Source organism: Acinonyx jubatus, chromosome E2 (assembly GCF_027475565.1).
Source record: "Acinonyx jubatus isolate Ajub_Pintada_27869175 chromosome E2, VMU_Ajub_asm_v1.0, whole genome shotgun sequence".
NCBI classification, from domain to species: Eukaryota; Metazoa; Chordata; class Mammalia; order Carnivora; family Felidae; genus Acinonyx; species Acinonyx jubatus.
This window is the reverse complement of record NC_069396.1, coordinates 44,121,758-44,140,989: the sequence shown is the minus strand read 5'-3', so window position 1 is coordinate 44,140,989 and position 19,232 is coordinate 44,121,758. Positions and strand designations below refer to the sequence as shown.

The window sequence follows — 19,232 nt, the reverse complement described above, 5'->3', positions numbered from 1 at the left end:
GCACTCCAATGTTTATAGCAGCAACAAAAATAGCCAAACTATGGAAAGAGCCCAAGGGTCCATGGACTGATGAATGGATAAAGAAGATGTGGTATAGACAGTGGAATATTACTCAGCCATCAAAGAAATAGAAATCTTCCCATTTGCAATGACATGGATGGAGCTAGAGTGTATTAACCTAAGGGAAATAAGTCACTCAGAACGATAAATACCATATGATTTTACTCATATATGGAATTTAGGAAACAAAACAGATGAACATATGGGAAGGGGGAAAAAAAGAGAGAGGGAAGCAAACCATAACAGATTCTTGATAGAGAACAAACTGAGGGTTGATGGAGGGAGGGAGGTGGGGGATGGGCTAGATGGGTGATGAGTATTAAGGAGGGCACTTGTTATGATGAGCACTGGGTGTTGTATGTAAGTGATGAGTCACTAAATTCTACTCCTGAAACCATTATTACACTATGTTAACTAAGTAGGGTTAAAATTTTTTTTCCATTTCATTTATTTTAGAGAGAGAGAGTGGGAGACAGCACGCACATGAGTGGGTGAGAAGGAAGAGGGAAAGAGAGTGAGAGAGAATCTCAAGCTGACTCCACGCTCAGTGAAGAGCCCAACACAGTGTATGATCCCACAACTTTGGGATCATGACCCAAGCCGAAATCAAGAGTCTGACATTCAACCAACTGAGCCACCCAGGCACCCCTTAACTAACTAGAATTAAAAAAAAAATGAGGGAGCACTTGGGTGGCTCAGTCAATATAGCGCCTGACTCTTGGTTTCAGCTTAGGTTATGATCACATGGGTTCACGGGCTTGAGACCCGTGTCAGGCACCATGGTGACAGCAGGGAGCCTGCTTGGGATTCTTTCTCTCTCCCTCTCTCTCTGCCCTTCCCCTGCTCGAGTGTGTGCGCACACGCTCTCTCTCCCAAAATAAATAAATAAACTTAAAAAAAAGAAATACATATAAACAATTTGGAAAAAGAAAACTAAGTTCTATTCTAGGACCTTAGCAAATCTGATTTTCAAAGATTCCTTTTAAATCTCATCAAAATTAGGGGCGCCTGGGTGGCAAAGTCGGTTAAGCGTCCGACTTCAGCCAGGTCACAATCTCGCGGTCCGGGAGTTCGAGCCCCGCGTCGGGCTCTGGGCTGATGGCTCAGAGCCTGGAGCCTGTTTCCGATTCTGTGTCTCCCTCTCTCTCTGCCCCTCCCCCGTTCATGCTCTGTCTCTGTCCCAAAAATAAATAAATGTTGAAAAAAAAATTTTTTTTTAAATCTCATCAAAATTAATTTTATATCTTTTTAAAAAAAATTTTTTTACACTTATTTTTGAGAGACAGAGTGAGACAAAGCGAGAGTGGGGGAGGCACAGAGAGAGAGGGAGACACAGAATCCGAAGCAGGCTCCAGGCTCAGAGCTGTCAGCACAGAGCCCGACGTGGGGCTCGAACCCACAAACCGTGAGATCATGACCTGAGCCAAAGTCAGACACTTAACCGACTGAGCCACCCAGGTGCCCCAATTTTATGTCTTTATTGTTCTTGATTTTTAGAAAATTTATGGTGGATACTTAGACTCTTTACATAACCATAATTTCATTTGTTTCCTGAGGATTTGATAAATGCAAGGCTGTTATTAAGTGTTCTAGGGCTGTGCCCAGATTAATATATCCAATCCTCATAAAAAACCCATAAGGCATTGATATCATTATCTACATTTTACAACATAAAATTGTAAAACATAAAGATTAATAACTATTGACCTCCTTGAAATGTAGCTAGAGTGAACAAGGAACTGAAATTTTGTTTTAATTGTTAAAGATTTTTTTTAATGTTTACTTATTTTTGAGGGAGAGAGAGAGAGAGAGAGAGAGAACAGGGGGAGGGGCACAGAGAGAGAAGGAGACACAGAACTGGAAGCAGGCTCCAGGTCTGAGCCTGACACAGGGCTCTAACTCACGAACCATAAGATCATGACCTGAGCCGAAGTTGCACGCTTAACTGACTGAGCCACCTAGGCGCCCCTGTTTTAATTTTTAATTTAAATACAAAAGTGATATAAAATGTTTTCCAATTAAACACAACTTTACAGTTTGGGTATAACTACATTTCTTTTTTTTGTTTCAATATATGAAATTTATTGTCAAATTGGTTTCCATACAACACCCAGTGCTCCTCCCAAAAGGTGCCCTCCTAAATACCCATCACCCACCCTCCCCCCCCCCCCCATCAACCCTCAGTTTGTTCTTAGTTTTTAAGAGTCTCTTATGCTTTGGCTGTCTCCCACTCTAACCTCTTTTTTTTTTTTTTCCCCTTCCCCTCCCCCATGGGTTTCTGTTAAGTTTCTCAGGATCCACATAAGGAAATACATTTCACCATAACCACTGAAAATTTAGCATCCAAACTGAAAAGTGCTATAACAATATGTATCAGATTTTGAAAACTCAGTATGAAGATAAGAATGTAAAATACTTCCATTTATATTATTACATGTTGAAATAATATTTTAGATATATTGGTTAATGGATATTATACTTAATTTCAACTGTTTCCTTTTACTTTCTAAACTGTGTACAAAAGAAATTTTTAAATTACACAAGTGGCTTGCATTATATTACCTTTAGATTCAAATACCGTTATATTATGCAGCCTCTCACAGTATGTGGTCTGAAAAAGTCATACTGCCAAATCTCAAGACTTAGTTCTCACCACTCCAAGAGATTGGATTCTCAGGAAAAACTCCCTGCCCTTGTTCACACAGACCTCTCTTCACAAACTCCAATCATATTCCTACTCCTAAAATGTCTTACTGACTAAAATCAATGAAACCATTTCCTACCTTCCTTTGTTTGAAAATCAAGTCTGTGAATAAAATCAAAGGTGTCTGGTGTGTTATTCTACCTAACCACCAGTCTCTTCCTTGACAAAACACACTCTAAAGTCCTTAGTTTATCCTCGAAGAGTTCAACTAGTTCTATTTCTGTACCATCTTTAGGAAAGAAAACAGCACATGAGGAAACTGAATAATTACCAATATGTATATGAATATTAACTGGGAAGGAAAAGGAAAAGCACTGGAAAAGAAGGGGACCCATCCCTATGGTCCTGTTATTAACTGGGAAGGGGCAACCACCTAGGGATCAGGTAAATGGATGGGTCACAATTAGGTCATACAATCTAGAAGGAAAGCAAATATTTTATGTTCTGTAAAGCAAATATATATGACAGAACAAAAAGTAAACACGAACTGACCTTGAACGCGCTGTTAAGTAGCAACACTCTCCTCTACTTCAGGAGGCTTCTCTTGCAGAACTACAAGACCAAGAAGGGACCCTTGAGGTTCTGGACAGGCTAAACAACACACTGTCCACCATCAGACATGACCCATGACCCACCACAAATATATCTAGATGGAATAAGAGATAAATAGAATACTGCTGACTTTTAACAGTGTCACACTTAAAGGCCATACCTATAAACAGCGCTGGAATCTAAGTTCACAGCAGTTTCTAGGGGGCACACTGTGGTTCTGAAAGCAATGACTTCCCCTCTGATGTCTATTTCTTTATAGATAGATCAAACTGGCTCTAAGATGTAAGAACAGAGGAGAATCCAGGGAAACACTTCCAAGTAACCATGGAACCTACAGTGGACCCTGGGTGGGCAACACTCGCTTCCCCAATATCCCCTCTGTGTGAAGCACTCCTACAGGTTTACTGGGGAAATTTTAAAAAATCCTACCCACTGCGTTCAAACTTACAGTCGGTTACAACCCAGCTGTCACAGGATCACTCGGTCACAGTATCAGACACCTTTCGTCACCGTAGACTGTGTACTGACAGTCCCACTAGCCTTATCGTATACCAGTCTGGGCACTCCAGGGCCTGTCACACACACTCTCACACGCATGCAGGCGTGTGCACTAAGAGTTCACAACGAACTTGTCACAGACAATAACGCCCGAAACCACCGTCGTGCGAGGTTTACGCAAACACCGGGACAAGGCTCCTGGCTCCATCTGCCTTACCCGCGCCCCGGGAGCTTAGGACCTCCATACCGCGAGCTCCTCCCGTAACCCGACCTGGATCACCTTAACTCACCAGGCAAAACCCAATAACCACGAAGATACCGGAAGCGGAACCAAAAGTCGAAGTCCATTCGTGGCCCTGGGGCCTGTGGGAAACGTAGTCCAACACTAAAAAAAAATGTTCTGGTTTTCGAGCGCGGCAGAGTACAACCTTCGCGAATTTCACGTCACGCGCCCGAAACTCCTGAGAGTTCCGGGTGGGCTGATCTTTCGTCCTCCGCGGAAGGTTGCCGGTGGCGGTTCTTAAAACATGAAAGAGCCGGGTGATGGTTTCGTGGGAGCGAGAGGTCTTTGCATGAACTAGAGCCCAAGCCGAGAAAGTAATCGGAAACCTGGGCAGGGAGGAAAGTAAAGGGAAGCGGAAGCCTGCCAGAGGCGGGGCAAGGAGGAAAACGGAGGCAGCCTGAGTCTGGGAAGACCGGGAGAGAACCGGAAACCCTAACCCAGGAGCGTTGAGGGAATCGGATCCAGGTTGAGGAGGGCCCGGGAGGCAATCGAATCCGTGCTGAGGGATGTCGGGCAGAGAAGGGCTGAGGAGGGTACTGCAGTTCGGGCGGGAAGGCTGAGGTGAGAAACGGGAGCCGGTGCCTGTCGAGGTTTCTCTTCACTCAGGCCTGTGTGTGCGGGACCCCGTGGTCGTGAACCAGAGATGACGAGTTTTGTCAGTTTTTGCCCCTTGAGAAAGCCCCAGCACCCAGAATGGCGTCTGGCATATAGCAGACGCTGGGTATGTGTATGCCTGCCCTGGTGTGTATTTTATACCATCGCTGCCAGGAAGTTCTCTCGTGTCCTTTTCCAGTCTCACAGCATAGACAGCCAAAGTTCTTTTTTTTTTTTTTTAAGTTTGTTTTTGAGAGAGAGAGAGAGCGCGCGCGAGCGGCGTAGGGGCAGAGAGAAAGAGGAGACACAGAATCCTTAGCAGGCTCCAGGCTCTGAGCTGTCAAGACAGAGCCCCACGGAGGGGGGGGGGGGGGGGTCGAATTCATAAACCATGAGATCATGACCTGAGGCGAATTGGGAGGCTTCACCTAGATGCCCCCGCAATAGTTCTGATATACATGCCCACATTTTAGTTCTGTCAGTTCTGCAATTCTCTTTTTCACATCCTAGTTTTGTAAGGTTTATTAATGTGAGGTTTATTAATGTAGTTCATTCTTTTCATTTCTGAACAACATTCAATTGTGTGAATATGTCACAATTTGTGTATGCATTTTTCTCTTGGTGAACATTTGTTGTATTTCCAGGTTTTACATATTATGTATAAAGCTGGCATGTTTCCATTTCTCCTGGGGTAATACCTAGAAGAAAAAAAAGCTGGGTAATAGTTCAGTTTATATTTAACTGTCTAAGAAGTTGATAAACCTTGCAGAATAATTAGTTGTTAGTGATTTGTGTTTGAGGCTCTATGTAACTGTGGAGTAAGTGGTTTTCGAGTTTGATTTGCTGTCTTGTATGGAATTATGAGATGGACTTAGCGGAGTTATGAATGTGATGTAAGATCCTATGGGATTGTGGCTTTGTGAAGTGGGTGAGACATAGGAGACCCAATGAGTATGTACCAACTCTTATTTATCGTGATTTTGTGTACTTACTCCACGCCATGGTGACTTAAATTAGATCACTATGTAAGTGGTATTGACTACTGAGAAACACTATGTATCTAGTAAGGTATGTGTCATTTTGATTCTGCTTATGGAATTATGACTGTTTCTAATCAAGTAAAATAGCAGTATAGAGATATCCAAAGGAAATGAAAACAGGATATCAAAGAAATCTGCATTCCCATATTCACTGTAGCATTCTTCACAATAGCCAAGACATGGAATCAACCAAAGTGTCCATTGATGGATGGATGAATAAAGAAAAAGTGGTGTATATATACACAATGGAGTATTTATTCAGCCTTTAAAATGAAGTAAATCTGGGGAGGATGGATGGCCCCATCAGTTAAGCGACCGACTTCAGCCCAGGTCATGGTCTCACAGTTTGTGGGTTGGAGCCCTGCATTGGGCTCTATGCTGACAGCTGGGTGCTTGGAGTCTGCTTCGCATTCTGTGTCTCCCTCTCTCTGCCCCTCCCCAACTTGTGCTCTGTCTCTCTCTCTGTCTCTCAAAAATAAATAAACGTTAAAAAAAAAATTTTTAATGAAGTAAATCCTACCATTTGTGACCACCTGGATGGACCTTGAGGGCATATGCTAAGTGTCTTCTCTGGAAAGACAAATATTGTATGATCTCTCTTATATGCAGAATCTTTTTTTAAAAAAGTCATTGAAATAGTAGAATGGTGGTTGCCATGGGGTTACGAGGGTAGGAGAAATGGAGAGATGTTGGTCAAAGGATACAAAAGATAAGTTCTGGAGAATCTAAGGTACAGTGTGGTGACTACAATGAACAATACTGTGTATTATGTACTTCAAAGTTGTTAAGAGATTAGATCTTAAATGTTATCACCACAAAACCAAAAAAGATAATTATATGAGAGGATGGAGGTGTTAACTAACTTTATGGTGACAATCATTTCATAGTGTATACACGTATCACATCATAACATGGTACACATTAAACTTACACATTATTTTTATAAAAAAGAATTGGTAAGTAGGAGGTAAAATTACAGGTGATAGGATTATATACCTGGAATGCCATATTAACTAATTCTAATGTGTTGAAATGACCAGGATTCAATAGGTAGCACACAAGAAAAATACTTCTTATCTCTGTACTTCTTTTAACAGGTTCGAGGGATTTCTCCCTCCCCGGCCCCATTCCTAGATGAGATCATGGGTGATTTCATAACTTTTCAGACATTCTGAGTCAAGGAAAAGTATCTGAAATACTCCTCATCACAAAGTCAGTCTTATTCTCTAATAAAAATATTTACTATAAAAATCAATATTTGAAAGTTCATATAAAGGAAAAATTTTTTTCCATATGACTGGAGCCTGTAGCGTAGAAAACTACATAATCAGTTTCTCCTCTATTACTCAAACCTTTATTATTGAGTAGTTAATATTTAACAATGATTTTTTTTAATGTGGAGGATGTTTTTTTAATGTTTATTTATTTTTGAGAAAGAGAGGGAGAACAAGCAGGGAAGGGGTAGAGAGAGGCGGGTACAGAGGATCCGAAACAGGCTGTGTGCTCACAGCAGAGAGCCCAATGTGGGGCTTGAACTCATGAACCGGGAGATCATCACCTGAACTAAAGTTGGACACTTAACCGATTTAGCAACCCAGGTGCCCCTAACATAATGATTCTTTTTTTTTAATGTTTATGTATTTATTTTGAGAGAGTGTGGGAGAGGGGCAGAGAGAGAGGAGAAAAGTGAGAATTCCAAGTAGTCTCCATGCTGTCAGTGCAGAGCCAAATGTGGGGTTTGAACTCACGAACCATAAGATCATGACCTGAGCTGAAATCAAGAGTCCAATGCACTTAACCGACTGAGCCACCCAGGCAACCCCTAACATAATGATTCTTTTTTTTTTTTTTTAACGTTTATTTATTTTTGAGACAGAGAGAGACACAGCATGAACGGGGGAGGGGCAGAGAGAGAGGGAGACACAGAATCGGAAGCAGGCTCTGAGCCATCAGCCCAGAGCCTGACGCGGGGCTCGAACTCACGGACTGCGAGATCGTGACCTGAGCCGAAGTCGGATGCTTAACCGACTGAGCCACCCAGGCGCCCCTAACATAATGATTCTTAATACTTAATAGTAAATGTTTACTGCTGAACTAGGCAGATTTAACCAAGTTATTATGGAAACATTTAAGGGAAGTGGGATTTTACATGGCTACTTTTGCCTCTCTTCTCTCTCCCTTTTCACTTTCCTAACAAAGTATCAAAAGAAAAAAGGTCCTCTCTTGCAAATCTTAAAGAAATGCCTCAGGTGAGATGTTGTTCCTTCTCTCTTTTCTGAAATATTCTTTTCCCCTCTAGCATTTATGAGCATTTTCCTATCTTGAAACTTCCTGGAGATAGTATTCCCTTTCAAGAAACTGGTCATTTCCTTTTATTCTCACCAGATAAACCTCTGCCTTCTCCAAGTTCTTCTAATTTTAAATACTGTTCACTTATTGAGTATTTCACTCAGCATCTCCTTTCTCATGCCCACAAACATACATTCTCTTGAATTAAGTAACTATATATTCCTTGAATGAACCAATCTTACCTAGTGATTTGATGTCTAAGTAGTGAGTGTGTAGGAGAGCCCATACAAGGGAAAGACTTCATCATGTCCACAGACCTTGGTTTTTCAGTAAAGGTGGAGGTAAAATCAGATTACAATATTAATATATGCATTATTATATTAATATGTATCGCTAATTATTGTATTAATATGTATTATTATTGTGTACATATTAATACATGTATTAATAATACATTAATATATGGTGAGAAGGGAGGTCCCATATCACAGTGTCCTTCTTCCTCTCCAGCTCACCCTTCTGGATCATGTTTCTCCTCTCCCATGTAGTCATATGCCAGGAATGCCTTGTCCCATGTATATGCCTCCACTCTATAATAGGCACCAAAAGTATAGAAGTAACCTAGGGTTGAAAGAGCAGATGGGAAAGCCTGCTTTCTATACACAAAGCACTGGAGAAGAGAAAGGACAAGAGGAGCGGGTCCATGATGACAAGAGCCTATGGATAGAATAGACCTTGAATCTCAGTAAAAGAAGGAATAGTGTCCAAAGCCTTCCTTTGGACATAAATTCAATACTATCCACCCTTTTCTTTCATAGACTCACTGGAGAATTTCTAAAGGATGTACATCAGCAAGAAGTAAGTTAAACCTGGAAAGACTGAATGAGATAAAATCGGTAACTGTTGGAAATGTAAGCATATACTAAACAATAATTATTAATTTTAATGGCATTTCAAAACAAATTAGATTAAAATCACCAGATAACAATAGAAAAAAAGTACTTAAAGCATTCTAAAGTGTTTCTGGAGATGCCCACTAATTACAAATCAAAGATACAAGTTAAAAATTTAAGGGTACCCTATAAAAGAAATAGAATAGTTTTTAATCCAGTAGAAAAGGGGAATAAAGAAAACATGATCCAACAGAAATCAAAGTATAGCATAAGAAGTATAAGCTTGATTAAAAAGAAACTGGGGAGATGGGATATGGAGCTAAAAGGAGGCCTGGCAACAGCTCTTGGAAGATAAAGACTCAGTAGAATAGCATGTCACTTGTTGAGGCTAAAGTGCAGTGTCCTTGCCTTTCTTAGTCTGTGTATTTGGAAAAATAAACCCAAATGCTGACTGCAGAGAAGAAGATGAAAGAGAATTGGTTAAATATTCAGGCCTTTCACCTTCCACTCCCTGCCTTCCCATTACTGCCAGTTTGGAGGTTTATGGGGGCTAAAGGATGAATATGAAGTTTTTGTATAATTTGATGTAGAAATGGGCTACCTCCTGGCCAGCAGATATTCCCAGATTCAAGCTCATGTGGAGACAGTCAGTTACAGGATAATGTTCATGAGTTCTGGGGTCAAACAGATCTAGATTCCAGTCTCCACGTGCACCATTTTTAGTTGTATCCCTATTTTTATTTTAATATCACTGAGACTCATTCTCTTCAGATAAAGTATGAAGATAGACATGCCAGTGCTCTACCTACCATGTCTAAATGAAGGGATATTTACAAAGTATACAAAGGAGTTTATAAAGAATATAAAGTGCTTGTAATGTAGTCATTCAGTAAATTAGTGTTTTTCCACTTGTATGTCACAAAACTAAAATTAAAAATAGCTGGAAAACTGTATAGCATAAGGCAACTATGCACACCCAAAGAGATTAATATGAATTCCTGCTAATTGATTAACTACTTTTAATCACATTGACATGCCCCCTTTGTCTATTCTTTAGCAGTGGCAACATGGGAGGTTGAGTTTTTGTGGGTAGTGAGAGCCTGGATCCTCACTGGATCCATCACTGGATATGATGGTTAATAATACACAGCTCAGTTCCCAACTGCGTCAGTAACTATGGATCTGTAAACAACATCTTACATTTACCCTATGTCTTCTGAGTATCAGTATATATGGTTTCTTAATTTACATGCCACATTGTTTAGGATGCTCAGATGTTCATCATGAGGCAGAAGAGGTAACAGTGAGAAATTAGGCAAAGACAGGATTGTGCAAGATGGAAAGTGAAATGTCATCCTGATTGCAAACATTATATGCTCTGCATTACATTGTGTCTTAACAAAGTTATCTTCTGCAGGGGCACCTTGGGTGGCTCTGTTGGTTAAGCATTTGACTCTTGGTTTCAGCTCAGGTCATGATCTCACGGTTCATGAGATGGAGTCCCATGTTGGGCTCTGAACTGAAAGCACTGATGCTGCTTGGGATTCTCTCTGCCCCTCCCCCCCACTCACACATGTGCATGTGCTCTTTCTCTCAAAATAAGCATTTATTTTTTAGTTATTTTTAAATGTTTATTTTTGAGGCGAGGGGGGGGGGGGACACACAGAATCCGAAGCAGGCTCCAGGCTCTGGGCTGTCAGTGCAGAGCTCTATGTGGGGCTCAAACCCACAAACTGACATCGTCTGATCTGAAGTCAGACGCTTAACCGACTGTGCCACCCAGGTGCCCCCAAATAAATAAACATTTTTAAAAATTATCTTGTGCACTTTCCATTTCCTTATATTTTGAGCTTTCCAGTCCTGTTTTGTATTACAATGCAAACAAGTTAATGTCTTAGCCTAAGAAGGGAGACCCACCTAATGAACAGTAGTAAAAAATAATCTTAGAAAAATAGGAAGGCCATGTCCTCCCTCTCCCTGTGGAGCTGCAGAGGAATTAATACCATTCTTTGTCATAAAATTTATTTCAAAGAAACTGATATAATAAAGTGTTAAATTGAGAACATTAAATGAATATTAGCCTCGCTCTCCTGTCCCTTACTTTCTAAATCTGTAAACCTATTAGTTATTTATTTCATTATTTGCTGCCCAGGTAATAACGTTTAAACTGTCATCTGTGTTTTACTGAAAGCCATAAATAGTTAAAATATTTTTATGTTAAGGGAATTCTGTTTACTTTCTTTATGCATAAAGGTATAATAAAATCCCAGGACCTTTAGCCAACAGCGAAATGGAAAGCAAAATAATAAGATACTACACACAAGGATGTGCTAGAATCAAATATAAAGGTAATAAGTATTGGCAAGGACATGGGGAAATCAAAACTCATACACAACTAGACAATATAAAATGGTGCAGTTACTGTGGAAAAGAATCTGGCAGTTCCTCAAATGGGTAAACATAGATCCACAATTCCACCCCCATGTATATAATCAAGAGAAATGAAAATATATGTCCACATAAAACATGTACATATGTTCACAGCAGCATTATTCATAACAGCCAAAACATGGAAACAACCCAAATATCCATCAACTGATGAATGGATAAACAAAATGTGGCATACCCATACAAGGTAACATTATTCAACAATAAAAAGAAATGAAAAGGATACGTGCTATAACTTGAATCTTCAAAACTTTAGGGTAAATAAAAGAAACTAGTCACAAAGTACCACATGTTGTATAATTCTTTTTACAGGAGATATCCAGGAAAGGTAAATATGTAGACAAAATGAATTAATGTTTGCTTAGTGCTGGAGCATATTAAGGGGTACTTAACTAATAAGGTCAGTTGATATTTTTCATACCTATGTATACAGTGTATACAAATTTTCTATGAAAAAGCCCTAAAATACAGTAAAATAATGAGAGGTTGCAAAGTATTCATGAGACCAAACATTCAAAACTATTTCCCCTTCTCTTGCTCTCTTTTTCCCACCAACTAGGAGTGACAGTACCTACAGCTGCAATAGGTCAGCCCTTCTATATTCCCGGTTTGCCTATTCCTCCCTCTTTAATTTCCACATTGAGGCAGGAAAGAAAGTGATGCAATATACAACAGATATTCTATCATAAAGCCCAAATGAATGTTGTACTTTTGAACAAGTTTTAAACCATGAAGCCAAACAGTAGTTTCCCAGAATCAAACCTTATATCCTTTTTACTTTTAAAAAACATCTTTAATTTTTTTTTCTTTTTTGGTCCATTTACACCCCTAACTGGTCTTTGTAGCCATGGAATATCTCAAGCCCTACTTCTATCTTTTCTTGAGGATATCCTTCTCCTCTGACATTTTCCTAAGCAGATGAATGCAGAAATAACAATATATTATCTAAAATGTCTTATTTGCCAACAGAAAACTTATAAGACATGCAAAGAAACTACAGAATATGACTCCTGCTTTGGCAAAAAGAAAAAGAGACTGCCTAATAGAGCAACCAGATGTCAGATTTAATAGACAAAGACTTCAAAGAAGCCATTATAAATATATTCAAAGAACAAAAGGGAATCATGATTAAAGAAATAGTGGCAATGCTACATCAAGTAAGGTGTGGCAATAAAGATAGAAAAAAATTTTTGAGTAGGCTCCATCCCAATGTGGGGTGTGAATTCACAACCTTGAGATCAAGAGTCACATGCTGTACCAACTAAGCCAGCCAAGTACCGCAAAGATAGAAAATGGAAATCCCAGAATTGAAAATTTCATTAGAAGGGTTCAAAAGATTTGAATTAGCAGAAGAAAGAATTAGCAAACTTGAAGATAGGTCATTAGTGAGTATACAGGTTTAAGCACAGAAAAAATAATAAGGAAAAATGAACAGAGAAATGTGGGGCACTAGTGAAGTGCACCATTATATGCATAACGGGAATACCAGAATGAACAGAGAGGTTTCGAAAAAAAAGCATTAAAAAAACTTCAAAACTTCCCAAATTTATTTACAATAATAATGAGAGTTTAGCTAAGCTATTATTATTAGCTATTATTTACTATTATCATTAGCTAAACTAATATTGCTGCTTTGGCATACATTTCGTTTGGCTAAGTGTCTTGCCAAAATCTTCAACTGACACTAACCCCCTCATATAAGCACATACCCTAGGTAGCAGCCTGCAGAGTCACAGCAAATGAAAGTTCCTGATATGATTTCCCAACAGCCTTCTGATCAAGTCTCCTCAGGCTACCAGCATCTGTATGTGCCCCTTAGATAAGACTCCTGTGGGAGTCTTACTAAAATACTATTCTTTTGGTTTGTATTGACCAATCCAGCCCCAGCCCAGGAACCATAAAGCACTCTACTGTAATAAAGCCATGTGCCCCATGTTGTACTTTCTCTGTCTGCACTCTGCCTTGACCTTCCCATCTGGCCTCTTGTGTACTTCCTCCAAGACATGTAATGCACTTCTCTATTTCAATTTCTCCTGTGTTCTGTTGTTGAACCATGACTCCCCATCCAGCAGTCTGTGCTCCAGTAAACAAATGTTCATTTAATAGTCATCATAATTTATGTGTCCACGAAGTTCGACAAATTCAAAGTAGTAGAAACACAAAGGAATCCACCAACATATCAGGGTAAAAATGCTGAAAACAAAGCAAAGAAAACATCTTTAAAGCACCAAGAGAAAAAGAACTCATCACTTAAAAGGGAGCCCCAACTAGATTAATGGCTGACTTCACATCAGAAACAATGGAGGCCAGAAGGGAGTGGGGAGACAAATTCCAAGTCCTGAAAGACAAATGCCTTTTAACCAAGAATCCTACACCCAGCCAGAGTGGCTTTAAAAAATGAAAGCTAGGGGCACCTGGGTGGCCCAGTCAGTTGAGTATTTAGCTCAGGTCATGATCTCAGTTCGTGAGTTCAAGCCCCGCATTGGGCTCTGTGCTGACAGCTCAGGGCCTGGAGCCTGCTTCACATTCTGTGTCTCCCTCTCTCTGTCCCTCCCCTGCTTGTGCTCTTGCTCTCTCTCTCTCTTTCTCTCTCTCTCTCTCAAAAGTAAATAAAAATTAAAAGGGTTTTTTTTTTTAATGAAGGCTAAATAAAGCCTTGTTTATTCCAAGATAAACAACTGAGAGGCTTTGTCACCAGTTTGAAGAGATTACTAATTTCTTCAAGCTGAAAGCAAATGACCCCTAATTGTAATTTTGATATACATTAAAAACAGCACCTGTAAAAGTAACTATGTAATTATAAAATACAATACAAATGCACATTTTTCTACTTTGTTGTCTTATGTTAAAAGCATTTCTATAAAACATGTAAATAATGTGTTAGAAAAATAATATAAAATGTTAATATGTAATATTACTATATTGGTAACAGCACAAAAGAACAAAAGAGGTGGGAGGAAACAATGCTGCTGTAGTAGGGAGATAAGGAAATGAGCCCAGATGGTTACTCAAAACCACAGGAACAAATAAGAACCAGAATAATAAGAAAATACAACAAAATCTATAAATCTATACATATTCTAATAGCTTTAAAACACAATTATAGAAAGTAATGATCATAGCAAGGTATTGTAGAGTTGTAACACAGATGTAGTATGTAGAGATATAGACACAGATGTAGTAAAACAGTAATACATCAAAAATGGAGAAAAGAGAATAAACCCATAGGGAGTCTAACATTTCTGTCTTATTGGATTTAAGTTAGCATAAATCTGAAACTGCTTCTGATAAGCTCCAGAACAAGATTTATGTAATCAAAAACTAAATAACTAGGGGCGCCTGCGTGGCTCAGTCGGTTGAGCATCCAACTTCGGCTCAGGTCATGATCTCATGGTTCGTGAGTTCGAGCCCCACGTTGGGCTCTGTGATGACAGCTCAGAGCCTGGAGCCTACTTCAGATTCTGTGTGTCCTTCTCTCTCTGCCCCTCCCCACTCATGCTCTGTCTCTCTCTCTCTCTGTGTCAAAAATAAACATTAAAAAAAATTTTTAATAAAAAAAACCTAAATAAAACAATATAGCAAGAAGTCACTGGATACATTAAAATATTACAAAGTATTCACTTAAAGGATGTGGTAAATTAGAAATAGAGGAAGAAAAAGGACATAATAGACATAGAAACCAAATGTACAATAGCAGACAAGAATCCAACCTTGTTACCACTATTCATCTAACTGGGGAGCTTTTTAAAAAGAGAGAAGAAACAGCAGCAGACACACTCCTGGTGGCCTGGAAAAAAAAAATCATACAACCATGTTGTGAGCTATGGTTGGGGCTATGTGGCTAGTACCTCAGGGTGGCCTCTAGGAGATGAAAATGACACTGAGTCAACAGCCAGCAAGAAAATGGGAACTTAGGGCACCTGGATGACTCAGTCAGTTAAGCACCTGACTCCTGATCTCAGCTCAGGTCATGATCTCACAGTTTGTGAGATCGAGCCCCATGTTGGGCTCTGTGCTGACAGTGCAGTGCCTGCTTAGGAATCTCTCTGTCCCTCTCTCTCTGCCCCTACCCTGTACATGCTCTCTCAAAATAAATAAATTAAAAAAAAAAAACACATAATTTTAAAATGGGATCTCAGTCACACACCTGAAGGGAACTGAATTGTGCCAACAACCCAAGTGAGATTGGAAGAGAATCTCTACCTCCAGATGAAATCACAGCCCCAACAAGCACTGGTTTTCAGCCTTCTGAGAACCCATATATATATACTATCCCCAGACTTCTGACAGACTGAAACAAAAATGAGTATTATCAAGATAAATTTGTGGTAATTTCTTGTGCAGCAGTAGAAAATAAATACATTATCCAATCATTGAACTAACTATTGGCCATTCTTGTCAGAAAGGTGGATCACAAATGGTTCACATTCACTTGGGATGGAGATTTTGCGTCTAAAAAATTTTTTTTAATGTTTATTTATTTTTGAGAGAGAGAGACAGCTCAAGCGGGAGAGGGGCAGAGAGAGAGGGAGACACAGAATCTGAAGCAGGTTCCAGGCTCTGAGCTATCAGCACAGAGCCCGACATGGGGCTCGAACCCACAAACTATGAGATCATGACTTGAGGCAAAGTTGGACGCTTAACCAACTGAGCCACCCAGGTGCCCCTGGATATTACACATTTTTATTCTGGCTCTACAACTAAGTTATTTTAGCTTCCTTCTGTCATATTTCAAAGAGATCTGGACCAGTTGGACATCCCACAGACTACATACTGGTCCACTACACGACTGAAATCATCCTAATCAGACTGGTTTAGCAAAAGATAGTAACCAGATCGGAGGGTTTGGTAAAACACAACAAAACAGATAAATATTATGAAGATTAAAATGTCACCACAGCAGTGATAATATTGGGGTTATAGTGGTTTGAGGCATTCCAGAATATTCCCTCTGAAATAATGGATACAGTATTGCATCTTGCACTTCCCACCATCAAGAAGCATTAATGACTGGTTGGCCTCTTTGGATTTTAGATGTGGCAGATTCCACAACCAAGGAAACTCCACGATAGGAAACATGCAATGTAGACCTCTCTGGTTCTGGAGCATGCCATGCCATCTTCAGAGAAGAACTATAAAACTTTTGAAAACATTAAGAAACAGCAAACATGACCATGATCCACCAGCTTCTTAATGAAATTTTTAGTCCTCAACAAAAACTAGTATCATCTATGGACAGATTCTTTACTTTTCTTCACAATTGGCTGCCTTTTCTTTTTCTTGCCTGATTGCTCTAGCTAGAACTTCTAATACTGTGCTGAATAGAAAGGTCAAAAATGGGCATCTTAATATTCCTCCTGATCTTACAAGGAAAGCTTTCAGCCTTTCACTATTGAATATGATGTTAGCAGCAGGTTTTTCATATAATGGTCCTTACCATGTTGAGGAAGTTTCCTTCTGCTTTTAATTCAATTATGGTTTTGTTTTGTTTTTTAACCATGAAAGGGTGTTGAATTTTGCCATATGCTTTTTCTGCATCAAATGAGGTAATCATGTATTTTTCCACATTCTATCATGTGGTATATTATATTTGGTTTTCACATAATGAACAATCCTTGTATCTTATGAATAAAAACCACTTGTTCATGGTGTACAATCCTTTTAATATCCTGCCAAATTTGATTTGCTAGTATTTTTATGACAGATTTTACAATATTTCTAAGTATATCACTCTATAGTTTTCCTTTTTTGTAGTGCCTTTGTCCTGGCTCTTTGACAAATCAAGGTAATGCTGGCTTCATAAAATGAACTAGGAAGTATTTCCTCCTTGATTTTTCTGAAAGAGTTTGAAAAGGACTAGTGTGAACTCTTCTTTGGTAGAATTCACCAGTGAAGCCATTTGGTCCTAAGCTTTTCTTTTTTGAAAAGTTTTTGATTACTGATTCAATCTCCTTGCTGGTTATAGTGCTATTCATATTTTCTATTTCTTCATGAGTCCTATTTGGTGGATTGGGTGTTTCTAGGATTTTGTCCATTATATCTAGGTGATCTAATTTGGTGTTATACAACTGTTTATAGCATTCTATTACAATAGTATTTATTTTTGTAAAATCAATAGTAATGTTCCACTTTCTATTGTTTTTAGTAATTTGAGTAACATCTTTTTCTTAGTCAATATAATGGTTTTGGGGGCACCTGCATGGCTCAGTTGGTTAAACATCCAACTCTTCTTGATTTCAGCTCAGGTCATCATCTCATGGTTCATGGGTTTGAGCCCCGTGTTGGGCTCTGTGCTGACAGTGGGGAGCCTGCTTGGGGTTCCCTGTCTCCCTCTCTCTCTGTCCCTCCCCACTCCTCTCTCTCAAAAATAAAATAAACACCATATATGTATATTGTTTTCCTATTTCTATTTCATTTATCTTTGCTCTAATCTTTATTATTTCCTTCCTTCTGCTAGTTTGGGTTTAGTTTGTTCTTTTTCTGGTTCCTTAAGGTGTTAAAGTTAAGTTGGTGATTTGAGATCTTTAAAAAAATTGTTTTAATGTTTATTTATTTTTGAGAGATAGAGCACAAGCAGGAGATGGGCGGAGAGAGAGGGAGACACAGAATCCAAAGCAGCCTCCAGGCTGTGAGCTGTCAGCACAGACCCCAATGTGGGGCTCAAACTCACAAACTGTGAGATCATGACCTGAGCTGAAATTGGACGCTCAACCAACTGAGCCACCCAGGCGCCCCTGAGATCTTTTCAATGTATGTGTATGTTTCCCATTGTATGCTTTGTTATAGTAATAATTTTATATAATTATTAGAAATGAAATATAATTATAAATAATTATATATATTACAATTTGGAGTATTCTGTTTTCATTTTCTTACATCCCAAAGTATTTTCTAATTTCCCTTGTGATTTCTTCCTTGACCCATTGGTTGTTTAAGACTGAGTTAATTTTTATATATTTGTGAATTTTCAAACTTTCCCTTTGTTACTGATTTCTAGTTTCTTTCTGTTGTATGATTATAAACTTTAAAAATGTATTAAGACTTAATGTGGCCTAATATATGGTCTATCTTGGAGGTTTAATATGCACTGGAGAAAAATGTGTAATATCCTGTGGCAGATAGAGTGTTCTGTATATGTCTGTTAGGTCTAATATACTGTTACCAAAATCCTGTTTCTTTATTAATCATCTGTGTGATTGTTCTGTCCATGAGTGGAAGTGGATATTGATGTCTCCAATTATTATTACAGAAAGCTCTATTTCTCTTCAGCTCTCTCAATGTTTCTGTCACTTATTATGGGGCTTTGTTGTTTGGTGCATATAGATTTATGTTTGTTATATCTTCTTAATTTACTCTTTTATCAATATATAATGAAATTCTTGTCTTTTAACAATTCTTTTTTTTTTATTTTTTTGAGAGAGAGCAAGAAGGCACAAGCGAGCAAGGGACAGAGAGAGAGAAAAGGAGCTCTCCAGAAGCAGGGTTCGAGCTCATCCGAAGCAGGGTTCGTGCTCACCTGAAGCGGGGCTTGAGCTCACCCAAAGCAGGGCTCAAGTTCACCCTATGCGGGACTTGAACTCACGAGCCATGAGATCATGACCTGAGCCAAAGTCAGATACCTAACCGACTGAGCCACCCAGATGCCTATCTTGTAACAATTCTTAAATTAAAATGTATTTTGATTGATTTAGTAAAGGAACACCTTCTACCTTTTACTATTTGCATGGAATGTCTTTTTCTGTCTTTCATTTTTAACTTATTTGTGTCTTTTGTCTTTTTATTATTGTAAAATATGCATAAAAGTTACCTTTTCTACATTTCTAAGGAGTAACTGACAAATATAATTATATATACTTAGAGTGTACAATGTG

General features: G+C 39.0%; 3 long non-coding RNA genes across 4 annotated transcripts in view; 2 read left to right on the top strand and 1 right to left on the bottom strand.

The window, feature by feature from the left end:
- The first annotated feature begins 1,881 nt into the window (after nucleotides 1-1,881).
- LOC128313198 (uncharacterized) overlaps nucleotides 1,882-19,232 on the top strand; it is a 110,189-nt gene continuing 92,838 nt past the window's right edge. Inside the window, exons 1-2 of the long non-coding RNA XR_008293540.1 lie at nucleotides 1,882-4,658; nucleotides 8,839-8,922. This is a non-coding gene — a long non-coding RNA (uncharacterized LOC128313198). The remainder of the gene's footprint in view (nucleotides 4,659-8,838; nucleotides 8,923-19,232) is intronic.
- Nucleotides 7,782-19,232, bottom strand: part of LOC106974729 (uncharacterized) — a 33,372-nt gene continuing 21,921 nt past the window's right edge. Inside the window, exon 5 of one of the 2 annotated variants that reach the window (XR_008293521.1) lies at nucleotides 7,782-8,610. This is a non-coding gene — a long non-coding RNA (uncharacterized LOC106974729). Of the gene's footprint in view, nucleotides 8,611-10,931; nucleotides 13,555-19,232 lie in introns of those variants that run through there. The other variant, XR_008293519.1, reaches the window with a different exon arrangement.
- LOC128313200 (uncharacterized) lies at nucleotides 13,549-19,076 on the top strand. Its single transcript, XR_008293542.1, has 2 exons — nucleotides 13,549-18,111; nucleotides 18,779-19,076. It is a non-coding gene; the product is annotated as an uncharacterized LOC128313200 (long non-coding RNA).